We start from the raw sequence: 12,420 nt of genomic DNA on the forward strand, positions 1-12,420 counted from the left end.
GGGAATGTGGTTCTCTTATTGGTTAGTCTGGGTCACATGCCTGAACCTGGAGCCAGGAGGTTGGTTGAGATTGGGAGATGATGCCCCAGAGCATAACTAGGGTGCTACTACCAGCAGAGCAGTATGCCCAGGCCCAGCCTCACAGAAATTTATAGAGTTCTGAACAGATTCAGATTCATTTGACTTTATTGAAAGTTAACACCATAATAATACCAGTGATACTCTTTGCCATCTGTCAAAAGCCTACTCATTTTTTCAGGCTCATTTCAAATGCCACCACAAACAAATCTCCCTAATGAGATTAATTTTCCATCAGCACTTTATTTTTCTCTCATGATGTGTATTATTTCTTGCCATGGATTATGGTGAGTTACACACCCACTTGTCTCCACCCTTGAGCTGAACAAGGCCCCCCTCTCATTCACTACAGAGAGCCTGAGGATAAGGGTTTCTGTCTGGCTGTGGGGCCTTGGAATGCAGAGAATGCAGGATGGTGAGGAGGGGAGGGATCACATGGCCCCCTCCAGGAAGAAAACACATCCATGGGGCAAAATTGGATTTTAGAAGTCAGGCTGGCTTTTCTTTTTAAAGTCATATTAGAACTGTCTTTTTTTTTTTTTTAAATATACATGTATGATGAAACCTGGAGAGAAGCTGAAAACAGATTCAAGGCTTGAGATGGCAGCAGTCTTGGAAATATCATGTCCTGAATGAATTAGGGAGAGAAAGAGAGTTGTGAGACGCCTTCCTGTCTTCAATAAACAAAGATGCAAACATCCCAGATGCCTTTTATACCCTCCCCAGGGCTAGCGGCTTATTAATCAGTTCAGAACCTTTCCACGCTGCTCCAGTTTTTTACAAGCTGTCTGTTTCCTCTCCTGTCCTTGGTGGCTTCCTTCCAGGGACACTCCCCTTGGGAGAAAAGGCGCCAATATATGGAGATCCTTCCAGAGTCACCCTTGCTTGCAGACACCTGCAGATTTCCCTTGAACGTTTCCTGTTCAACTCAACAGGTTTTAATTATGTGAACTAATATTTGCTCACTCTTAAACCATGTTTACTCTCGTAAAAGGCAAACTCCAAAGGACTAGGATTAGGCGAACCCAGAAGGAGCTAAACGTTTATGTAAACGGGCTCGTGATTTCCCGCCACCTCACATTTCCTCACTGCTCCATCCTTCTGGGGACTCGGCACCTTGGTCTTCTCATTTAGAGCAAATGATCACAAATTCTTTTTTCAGTTTCCACCTACCCCTGGTAGAAACAGGACTAAGTTCTCCTCCTAGAGACACCCCATTTTTCTGTGCAGAAACATCCTCTGTTGGTTCCTTACTCGAGACTCTGCTGCTGCTGCTAAGTCACTTCAGTCGTGTCCGACTCTGTGCGACCCCATAGACGGCAGCCCACCAGGCTCCCCTGTCCCTGGGATTCTCCGGGCAAGAACACTGGAGTGGGTTGCCATTTCCTTCTCCAATGCATGAAAGTGAAAAGGGAAAGTGAAGTGGCTCAGTCGTGTCCGACTCCTAGCGACCCCATGGACTGCAGCCCACCAGGCTCCTCCGTCCATGGGATTTTCCAGGCAAGAGTACTGGAGTGGGGTGCCATTGCCTTCTCCGACTCGAGACTCTATGTGACCCTAATGGTGCCGCAAAGGTGCTTCTCTTTCTGTGGCTACTGGGTCCTATTTCTGAACCAAAAATGGAAGGCCACCTCAGAAAATCTGAGACGTATTTTTACTCAGTTCTTGTCAAGCATATCACGTAGTTTGTTCCACAGCCAAGTTTCTTCCTCATAATTCTGACATGTTGGTCTGAAAACACACTCGTTTCCCGTAACCAGAAGAGCCTGGAGCAGGGGAACTTTACAATTCAAGAGACATAAAAGTGGAAACTAGTCACATGAGGCTTCGTTTGTTCTAACAGCGAACGCAAGAGTTTCTAATGTATAGTTTTGGGTGGTTGTTAGAGTCCAGTGATCTTATTTTGAGCTGAGAGAAAATGTAAGGTTCTTCCTCCCCTTCTCCCCCAAACATGCACACCAGGCTGCTCACATGGTGGGGCTGGGGGAGGAGCATCTTGGGAAAAGAAGCCAGAATCAAGTCACACATCCATCAACCAATGGGAAGTGAGCCCCTTTATCCACAAAGTCCTGAAGCAAGAGCATGTGAGTACCCTTCTGTCTACAGTAGAGCCTGTGTGTGGATCCTGAGAAGTCTGACCCACACTAGAACTCTTCTCAGTGCAACAGATATTTAACAAGGCAAAACTCACACCTTTCCTCTTCTCTAAATTGGTTCTGTGATGTTGGGGGAATGAATGTCTTTGACTTTCAATACACATCACTCTGATATAAATAACCACAGTGAGGCCTCACACTTGACTTCCTCAAAGCTCAGGTCTTCACTTCCCCAATGTGTGGTCAAATACACCTGTTCCTCAAAAAAAAAAAAAAAAAAGGCATATTGGTTTCTTCTACGTAAATTATCCTCGGGTATTTCTGAGGCAAGGTCCTCTACCTAGGTGATCAGTCGGATGCACATTGCATTTCTCCAAAGACACTAACCTACAAGTTCAGATAGGCAATTCTGGAAATCAAAGAAAACGCCGTACGCTGTAATCTTTAATCAGGGCATGCCTTTAGGTGTAAATAGTTCAGCTGAAAACGTGCCTGTACAGACAAGCCCGGTACACTGAATATGTGCACACACGATGCCATATGTCACAAATAGAAAATTCCACGCTTTCAGGACAGTCACCAGCCAAATCCTTAAACTGTGAAACTAAGAATGAAAGTGACAAAATGAGTGATTTCAACCCACCTTCATTATATTTTTGGAGCTTGTTCAGCAGAGCAATTTCCAAGTGCACCAGCTCAGACGGTTCACCAGGGAATGTGCGGTTCACCAGCCAGAAACCAAGCTCTTTGTTAAGCTAGGGGGATGTTTCTTCTCATTCCAGCTCAAGCTCCAGTCATAGAGCTTATAAACCACAGGTAACCAGCCTTCTCCAACATGTGTAAGGAAAAAGGTTTTAAAAAGGAGGGGCAAACAGAATAAAACCAGCTCACACTGTGAGCCAGTGGAAAGTCTGTGAACAACCAGGTAACTCCACACTGAGCACTGCTAGTTCACAGGCACAACAAGCCAGTGCTTCACTTCAGACAAACTGGGAGGACAAACTGAGTTCTCACACGCTTCTCCATATGTGGCCCTACACCCATCATCCAGGTAGGCAAGAAAATAGTTTCCCTTAGATGAGCAGACTTGTCTGGTGAGACTTAGGTGAGAAAGTCAAGTCTATAAACAAAAGCTGACCCTGGGGACTGGATAAAATCTTAACTGGACCCCTTTCTATACTGAGGATGGGTTGAGATCACATAACCTATCTGGGGGCATCTGCTCAGATGGAGAGGAGCTGGGCTCTTAGCAGGGAAGAAGAAGCTATGGGTTTCCTGGCCTGAGAGCCCAGATCCAATGTGCCATCAGTCTGCCTTGAAGATTCTAGGATGGAGTCTTTCTCCTTATCAGACACAAAAATCCACGAGAACTGCACTTTAAAGTTTTATAAATACACAGTAAATGAATTGTCACTGACCATTTACAAGCACGGCATTTGTGGTAGCAACCACTAATACAGAACTTTTGCCCATTTAAGATCTGAGGCTTATGTTAGGGAAAACTATTACAAAGTAAAAAAAAAAAAAAAAAGAATTAAAAAAAATTTTTTTGACAGTTTCTTAGCTCGTTGGTGTCATCACCTATCTTGGAATTTTTAAAAATAAATATCTAAAAATCCAGACAGCAAAGAGTATCATTTTATTCATGCCCCGAGTGTTGGGCATGAATTAGCCTCTGCCTCTTACCAGCATAAATTTCAGACTGATTAAAAATCCTAATGTAAAAATAAAAATGAGTATTCAAAGGAAACATAGAATATTTTACAATCTTGAGATAGGGAAAGACTTTCTAAACAAAATATAAAGCTCAGAAACCATAAAGAAAAATATTTATAACCTTGACTGCATAAAAATTTTAAACTCTGTGAAGTAAAAGTCAATATAAATAAAGACCAGGAGAAAATATTTATAAGAGCTATAACACAGAAAAAACATCCACAATAAATAGAATACATACAAACCACCCAATAACTAATGTACAAGGAAGAGTTATAGAAAATTCACAAATATAATTGGCCAGGTTGATATTACTCATGAGCCCAAAATTTCATTCCTAGATAATATACCCAACAAAAATGTATGGACATGTATTCTGAAAGACATGCACAAGAACATCCATAGCATCATAATTTGCTAGTAATTGAAAGTTGGAAGGAATCCAAATATCCATCAGTAAATAAATTGTGGTATATTCACATAATGGAATATAATAAGCAATGTAAATGAATATATTACAGCAACAAGCAAGTACATGAATGACTCATAATGTTGAATGAAGGAAGCTAGACATGAGTGTATGCTGTATGATTCCATTTTATGAAGTTTAAAACCAGGCACGTCTAATCTATGCAAGTTATATTGCAGAATAGTGATTACTTTGGGGGAGGTGGGAAAAGTTCTGATAATATTCTGTTTCTTGACCTGGGTGGTGGGTATAAGAAGAATTCTGTTAATTCTTTCAGTAGTATACTTTTCTGTATACTTTTATACTTTTCTGTATTTTTATACTTCGAGAAAATGCTACCAAGAATCCAAATGGTCAATAGGCATATTTTAAGATGCACAATGAAAAGATGCCATTTTAAATGATGCAGCTTTTTCTGCATATGATACTGGCAGTACTTTTTAAATTTATAATGTTCAATGTTCATGAGTATTTTGGTGTATTTGTAAATTAGAACAGACTATTCAGGGAGAAGCTTTGGCATTATTTACCCAAAATTCAAATGTGCTTGCCTTTTGATGCAGAAATCCTACTTCAGGAATATATCCTTCAGAAATACTGATGCATAAGCACATAAATTTGTGAACAAAAAGCTTGCAGCGGTATTGTTTGTTTGATGCTGAAAAATGGCAAACCACCTATGTGTCCATAATTTGGCAAGAATGTAGCCTTTAAAGAAAATGAGGGAAGCTTTTATGTACTAACACAAAAAGAACTCCAGCAAACATTGTTAAGTTTAAAAAAAGTTAAGTCACAGAACAGAAACATATTATATGATCTCGTTTATATATAAATGACCTGAATGTAAACTTTTAAAATAAAATTTAAAACAAGAAAACAAAACTAAAATCTGATGTGGCTTATTTATTTAAATATCTTACAAATCCTATCACCAAAAAAAAAAAAAAGGCACCTTAACTTCTCTCTGGAGATAGATAGAATGCAGTCCCTGGACCGTCTCTCTGTTTCCTGGACAAGTCCTAAAGACTGAACCGCAAGAGGAAAGAAGTGTTTCTTGTTCCACAGCCTCCCAGAGGAGCCTCAGTGTCTCACAAATGCCAGCTCCCACACAGGCCGGAGCAAGGGCACATGGAGTCTCTCCAGCCCTTTGTGCTTCCGAAGCACTTTTCAATAATTAACTAAACTGCCTGAAGGGCGAGGTGGGTGTGGCTCCCACGACTCTACACTCCCTGGACAGAAACAGTCCTTTGGAATGCAAAGGCATCCCTTAGCAGTGGCTGTTCCCTGGACCCTGCCCTTCCTCAGCCCCCAAACATAGAGAGGCAAGGGCCTTCAAGGCCCTGCCCGGAAGGCAGTTCTTCTCCCGGAAGAGTTATACTATTCTCTGTCCTCCTGGCCCCTCCTCCCCTTATGGAGGAAGAACATTGCAACAGGCAGCAAGAGAAATAATATTTTAATACTGTCGACTGCAACTCTTTTTTTTTTTTTCCTCAAGGATCCTATGAACAACGAAAAATGCATACATCCTTCCAGTTTCTTATTGTACAAATAAATAGCAGGAGCAGTCTATGCTATTATATTTTCAAATGGTTAGCCTCTGGAGCAAACTTTTCCAGCCTTTGGAATTTAATAAGCCATTAAAATTTCACAGTTTCGGAGGAGCCCAACAAAGGATTAATGATTTTCATTTTACCAAGTACAGACGGTTTCAAAAACAACCTGACTCTAATACCAAGACAATGTGAAAATGACAATCTCAGATTTTAAAAGCAGCACTCTAATACACTAAGATCTTATGAAAAACACATTTTCCTCATAGACTGTTAAACATTTCCTCACAGGCTGGCGTCAGTCCCCTTGGAAAGAGTTGATAGAGATTATATCCTAAATTCCCAAAACTGTCTATGCCCAAGAAAGACAGGAAGGCATTAAAAATATATATATATACAGATTCCAAGTACCCATCCCACATTTACAGCATCTGCCTCTCAGTTCTTCAAGAATGGAGCCCTGGTATGTGTATTTATTTTTATTTTTTTTTAACTATGGTAAAATATTTATAGGGGCTTCCCTGGTGGCTCAGAGGTTAAAGCGTCTGCCTGGAATGCAGGAGACCCGTGTTTGATCCCTGAGTTGGGAAGATCCCCCGGAGAAGGAAATGGCAACCCACTCCAATACTCTTGCCTGGAGAATCCCATGGAGGGCGGAGCCTGGTAGGCTACAGTCCATGGGGTCACAAGGAGTCAGACACGACTGAGTGACTTCACTTTCACTTTCACAATATTTATAATATAAATTTTACCATTTTAACCATTTTTATATGTACAATTTAAAAATAAATGGTGTGTGTTTTTTTTCTAATGTACAATTTGGGCTTCCCTGGTGGCTCAGACAGTTAAGAATCCACCTGCAATGCAGGAGGCCTGGGTTCAATCCCTAGGTTGGAAAGATTCCTTGGAGGAGGGCGTGGCAACCCACTCCAGTATTCAAGCCTGGAGAATCCCATGGACAGAGGAGCCTGGTGGGCTACAGTCCATGGGGGGGTGGGTCACAAGAGCCAGACACAACTGAGGAACTAACCACGACTAACCAGACATGTGTACAATTTAGTGGCTTTAATGCATTTGCAATGTTGTGCCATCATTATCACTGTTCATTTCCCAAAACATTTTTATCATCCCAGACAGAAACTCAGGAATAGTTTAAAAATAACTCCCCATTTCTCCCTCCCCCTGAGTGCCAGGCAATCTCTATTCTACTTTCCAGGCACCACATATATATGTTGAATCATATGTTATTTGCCCTTTTGTTATTTTACTTAGCATAATATTTTCAAGTTTCATTTATTATAACATGTATTAGAATTTCATTCCTCTTTATGGCTAAATATGCATTATATGTATAAGGAACATTGCCTTTAACCATTCATCTCATGCTAAACAGTTGGGTTGTTTCTACTTTTCAGCTATTGTGAGTAATGCCACCACAGACATTGGTGTACAACTTTCTGTTTCATTGCCTGCTTTCAGTTGTTTTGAGTATATACCAAGGAGTGGAATTACTGAATACAAGCAATGCTATGTTTACCATTTTGAGCGATCAAGCTGGTTTCCACAACAGCTGCACCATTTCATATTCCCCTCAGCAATGTATGAGAGTTCCAGTTTCTCTACGACTGTGTCAACGCTTACTATTTTCTGTGTGTTTTTTCATTGTTTTTGCTTTCTTCTTTTTGTTTTTCATTTTGTTTGGTTTTGGTTTTGGTAAAAGCCGTCGTAAGGGGTGTAGAGGGGTATCTCTTTGTAGTTCTGATTTGCATTTCCCTCATGATTAATAGGTGCTTCCCTGATGGCTCAGTGGTAAAGAACCTGCCTGCCAGTGCAGGCGTTGTGGTTTGATCTCTGGGTCAGGAAAATCCCCTGGGGAAGGAAATGGCAACCTACTCCGGTATTCTTGCCTAGGAAATGCCATGGACAGAAGGAGCCTGGCAGCCTACCTTTCCGTAGGGGTCGCAAAAGAGTCGGACACCACTTAACAACAAAACAATAACAACGTGACTAATGATGCCGAACATCTTTTTGTGTGCTTATTGGCCATATGTATATCTTCTTTGGAGACATATCTATACAAATCCTTTGTCCATTTTAAAATTAGGTTTGGTTTTATTTTTTTGTTTCTGAGTTATAGGAGTTTTAATATATTCTGAATATTAACTCCTTATCATACTTGCAAATATTTTTTCCCATTGTGTGGGTTGTCTTTTTACTCTCTTCAGAGTGTCCGTTGATGCACTAAGGTTTTTTATTTTGCTGAAGCCCAGTCTATTTTTTCTTTTCTTGCCTGTGCTTTTGGTGTCATAGCCAAGAAATCATTATCAAGTCCAGCGTCATGAAGCTTTTCTCCTGTGTTTTCTTCTAAGAGGTTTATAGTTTAGCTCTTAAGTTTAGGCCTTTGTTCCTAACAAAGCTGATTTTTTAAAATAGTATAAGGAAAGTATCCAATTTCATTCTTCTACATGTGGATATCCAGTTTTCACTGTACCATTTGTTGAAAAGATTGTCTGTTCCCTATTGCATGATCTTGGCACCCTTGTCAAAAATCATTTGATCATATATACAAGGGTTTGTTTCTAGGATTCTATTTTGTACCATTGGTCTATATGTCTATCCTTATGCCAATACCACACTGCTTTGGTTACTGTAGCTTTGTAGTAAGTTTTGAGATCAGGAAGAATGACCTCCAATTCTGTTCTTTGTTCCTCTTTTGAAATATTGTTTTGATTATTCCAGGTCCTTTGATATTCCATATGAATTTTAGAATAGATTTTTCTATTCTGAAAAAAACGCTGTTGGGATTTTGAAAGAGATTGCATTGAATGCATAGAGCAATTTCCGTAATATTTTCATCTTAATGGGCTTCATCGGTGGCTCAGAGGGTAAAGAATCTGCCTGCAATGCCAGAGACCAAGTCTGATCCCTGGATCAGGAGGCTCTCCTGAAGGGAATGGCTATTCACTCCAATATTCTTGCCTGGAGAATTCCATGGACTGAGGAGTCTGGTGGGCTATGGGCTACAGTTCATGGGGTCACTAAGAGTCACACACAACCAAGTGACTAACACATACTTCATTTTACCAAGCTTTCTAGTCCATGAACACAGGATGTCTTCTCATTTATTTGTGTTCTTTAACTTCCTTCAGCAATGTTTTGTAATTTTCAATGTTCAAGTCTTTAGCCTCCTTGATTAAAAATTTATTCCTGAGACTTCCTTGGTAGTCCAGTGGTTAAGACTATGCTTCCACCACAGAGGTCACAGGTTTGTTCCCTGGTGGGGAACTAAGATCCCACATCTGCACAGTGTCACCAAAAAAAATACAGTTTTATTCCTGAACACTATCTTTTTGACATCCTAATAAATGGAATAATTTTCTTAACTTCCATTTCAGACTTTTCATTGCTAGTATATAGAAATGTAGCTGACTTTTTGTATGTTTTTTTTTTGTATCCTGAAACTGCTAAATATTATTCACTCTAGTTGTTTTGTGTGTGTGTGTAATCATTAGAATTTTTTACATAAAAAATTCTATCATCTCTGAACAGAGATAATTTTATTCTTTTCTGTCCAATTTAGATATGTTTTCATTCTTTCTATTGCCTAATAACTCTGGCTAGAACTTCCAATATTATGTTGACTAGAAGCAGACATCTTTCTTTCATTCCTAATCTTAAGAGAAAAGCTCTCAGTCTTTCACGGTTGAATATGATATTTGCTGAGGATTTTTAATATATAGCCTTTTTAATACTGAGGAAGTTTCCCTCTGTTTCTAGTCTATTGAGTATTTTTGTCATTGAGTGTTAAATTTGTCAAACAGTTTTCTGCATTAATTGAGTGTTTTTTCTTCATTACATTAATGTAGTATATTGCAGAAACTGATTTTTAAATATTGAACTCTCCTTGCATTTCATGAATAAATTCCATTTGGTCATGGTACATAATCCTTTTAATATGTTGCTGAATTTGATTTGCTAATATTTTTTTTAAAAGCTATATTCTTATTGGACCCTGGTCTATAGTTTTCTTTCCTTGTAGTATCTTTTTCTGGCTTTGGAATCAGGGTAATGCTGGTCTCATAAAATGAGTTAAAAAATATTCCCTTCTGTTCGATTTAGGAAGATTGTGAGAAAGAGTGGTATTAAGGCTTTGAATTTTTGGTGGAATGCATCAGTAAAGATATATCATCCTGGAATGGTTTTTTCCCTAATTTATTTTATTGAAGTATGATCTCCTTGTGGTTCAAACAGTAAAGAATCTGCCTGCAGTGTCAGAGACCTCAGTTTTATCCCTGGGTTGGGAAGGTCTCCTAGAGAAAGGAATGGCTACCCTACTCCAGTATCCTTGCCTGGAGAATTCCATGGACAGAAAAGCCTGTCAATGGGGTCATAGAGTCAGACCCCACTGAGTGGCTAACAATTTCACTTTCATGATTGATATACAATGTTGTGTTAATGTCTGCTGTACCTCAAAGTAATTCAGTTACACACATATACATTCTTTTTCATATTCTTTTCCACTATGATTTATCATAGGATATTAAATACAATTCCTTGTGATATACAGTAGGTACTTGTTGTTTTGGAGTGTATATTTTTTTAACCAACTTCTCCCTCTCCCCTGCTCCCATGTTTCTGATAAAGAGTTGGGTTTGGGCCTGACTACCCCAAACACCCAATCTGACCACTCTTAGATACAACTCTTGATCAACTAGTCATATTATATTTTAAAAAAGAAAGAAAAGGCTTTGGATAAGAAATGTACCCAAGCTACCCAGCTTTGGAAGTGCCCACAGGAGGGAAAGAAAAGGACACAGGGGTGAACGAGCCTCTGAGAATGAGGAGAGCATTGACACCCTCGGGAGGAAAGGTTGCCTGGCGTACAGGTTCACCCTTTGCCTGACTGCGCCTGCTTCTATCCAGATAGCTTCTCCCCACAGTTATACCTGGCCTGCAGCCACTAGCATTCTGGGCAACTGCTTAGTCTGAGAGAGGGTGAAAAGAGAAGGTGCTATGTACAAAATGCACAGGACTCAGATGACCAGGCGTCAGGTCCCTCCCTGAGCTCCAAGCGGTGGTGCTGCAGCAGGAGAGGGAGCTCCTTGGCGTGAACTGATCAATGTGAGGTTATTCTCACCAAAACATTTTCTTAGGCTTGTGCACAGAGATCCTGGACAATGGGACAGCATCATAAAACTTGTAATTAGACAGGAAAGCTATTTTCTGCAGGTCCCTTTGCCTCTTAACCTCAATCTCTCTTCTCCCCACCCCCATCTTTCCTCAGGCACTAGTCTAGCTTCCAGTAAAAACTTGCTCAGCCACTTGTGTAGAAAGAGGAATTAATATTAGAATACTCAACGGACTGGTTCTCCTTGGGAGCAAGTAGCCAAGTAAATATCCAAGTGAGAACCAGGGAAGGAACAAAATGGCATCAAGCCCAAGTGAGAAGTGCCTCAGTCATCCTGCAACAGCCTGGATGCGCCCAGAGAGTTACATCCTCTCTCTAGGTGAGTCACGGCCTCCACACCCAGTAGGGTGTAGACACACTGCACTGAAACTCGAATGAAATAGTAAGAAGTCAAGCAGGTAAAACACTTCCTTGCTATCAGTTTGATAAAATACTCAATGGTGCTTCAAGATGGAAGACAATACAAGGTTGGGTTTTCAACAATACAAGGTTTTACATGATCCCACTAAAACTAGGGTCCTGCAACAATGCTTGAAAGTGTGTGGTCCCATAGATCTTTCCATCTATAAACACAGAAGTTCATGGAAGCTCTGAAAAACATTTTTGTTTGTTTGGTTTTAAGGGGAGGCGAGCTTCAACAGTGCTCTAGACATTAAATAGATGATAAAAGACAATTTGGGAGATCTGAGTTTTCTCTTCAAAAATCCAAGATGTAAATACATACTTAAACTATTCCTATTTATACTTTTTCCCCCTTACACCTCATAACATTTCAGTACAAAAGAGAAAGTGATAATAGCATCTCAGCTTTTCAGAACTGGCTCAGGAGACCAAAGACCAAAAAGAGATTGTAACATTAGCTAGAAAGCCTGTGATTAAAAGTCCAAAACTTAAGACCTCACTCTATATTCTAAGCTACTATTACAACAGAAACATTATTTCTCAAGATTGAGAAGGACTAGTGAAAAACTTTGTGGACCTGCAAAGGCATGAACTTACCTTCAATGCTTCAGGAACCTAAGCTCTGATCTTGACAAGCACAGAAGTTCATCTGCCCCTTTTTATAGATAGAAAGTGTCCCAAATGAACTTTACCAGGTCATTTCATCACTATCATGATGACTATTGTCAATAAACACTGATTAAGCATCGGGACTTGGCCAGCACTAACGTGAACAGACCTATTTCAACTTCCCTGAATCATTCCTTGGTGAACATATCCAAGGGCATTGCTCCATCACTGTTCTGGAATTGTACTCTTTGCAATTTATGTATATATTTGTGTGTGTGTGTGTGTGTGTGTGTGCTGCTTTTGACACAAGCT

General features: G+C 40.0%; 1 long non-coding RNA gene across 1 annotated transcript; it reads right to left on the reverse strand.

Annotated features, from left to right (window-relative positions):
- Positions 1-599: 599 nt before the first annotated feature.
- On the reverse strand, positions 600-12,148 carry LOC120853142. Its single transcript, XR_005718722.1, has 3 exons — positions 12,097-12,148; positions 10,938-11,079; positions 600-706 (listed from the first exon to the last, which is right to left on the reverse strand). It is a non-coding gene; the product is annotated as an uncharacterized LOC120853142 (long non-coding RNA).
- Positions 12,149-12,420: the final 272 nt, after the last annotated feature.

The sequence above is a fragment of the Oryx dammah genome, unplaced genomic scaffold (genome assembly GCF_014754425.2).
Source record: "Oryx dammah isolate SB20612 unplaced genomic scaffold, SCBI_Odam_1.1 HiC_scaffold_26, whole genome shotgun sequence".
Classification (NCBI taxonomy): domain Eukaryota; kingdom Metazoa; phylum Chordata; class Mammalia; order Artiodactyla; family Bovidae; genus Oryx; species Oryx dammah.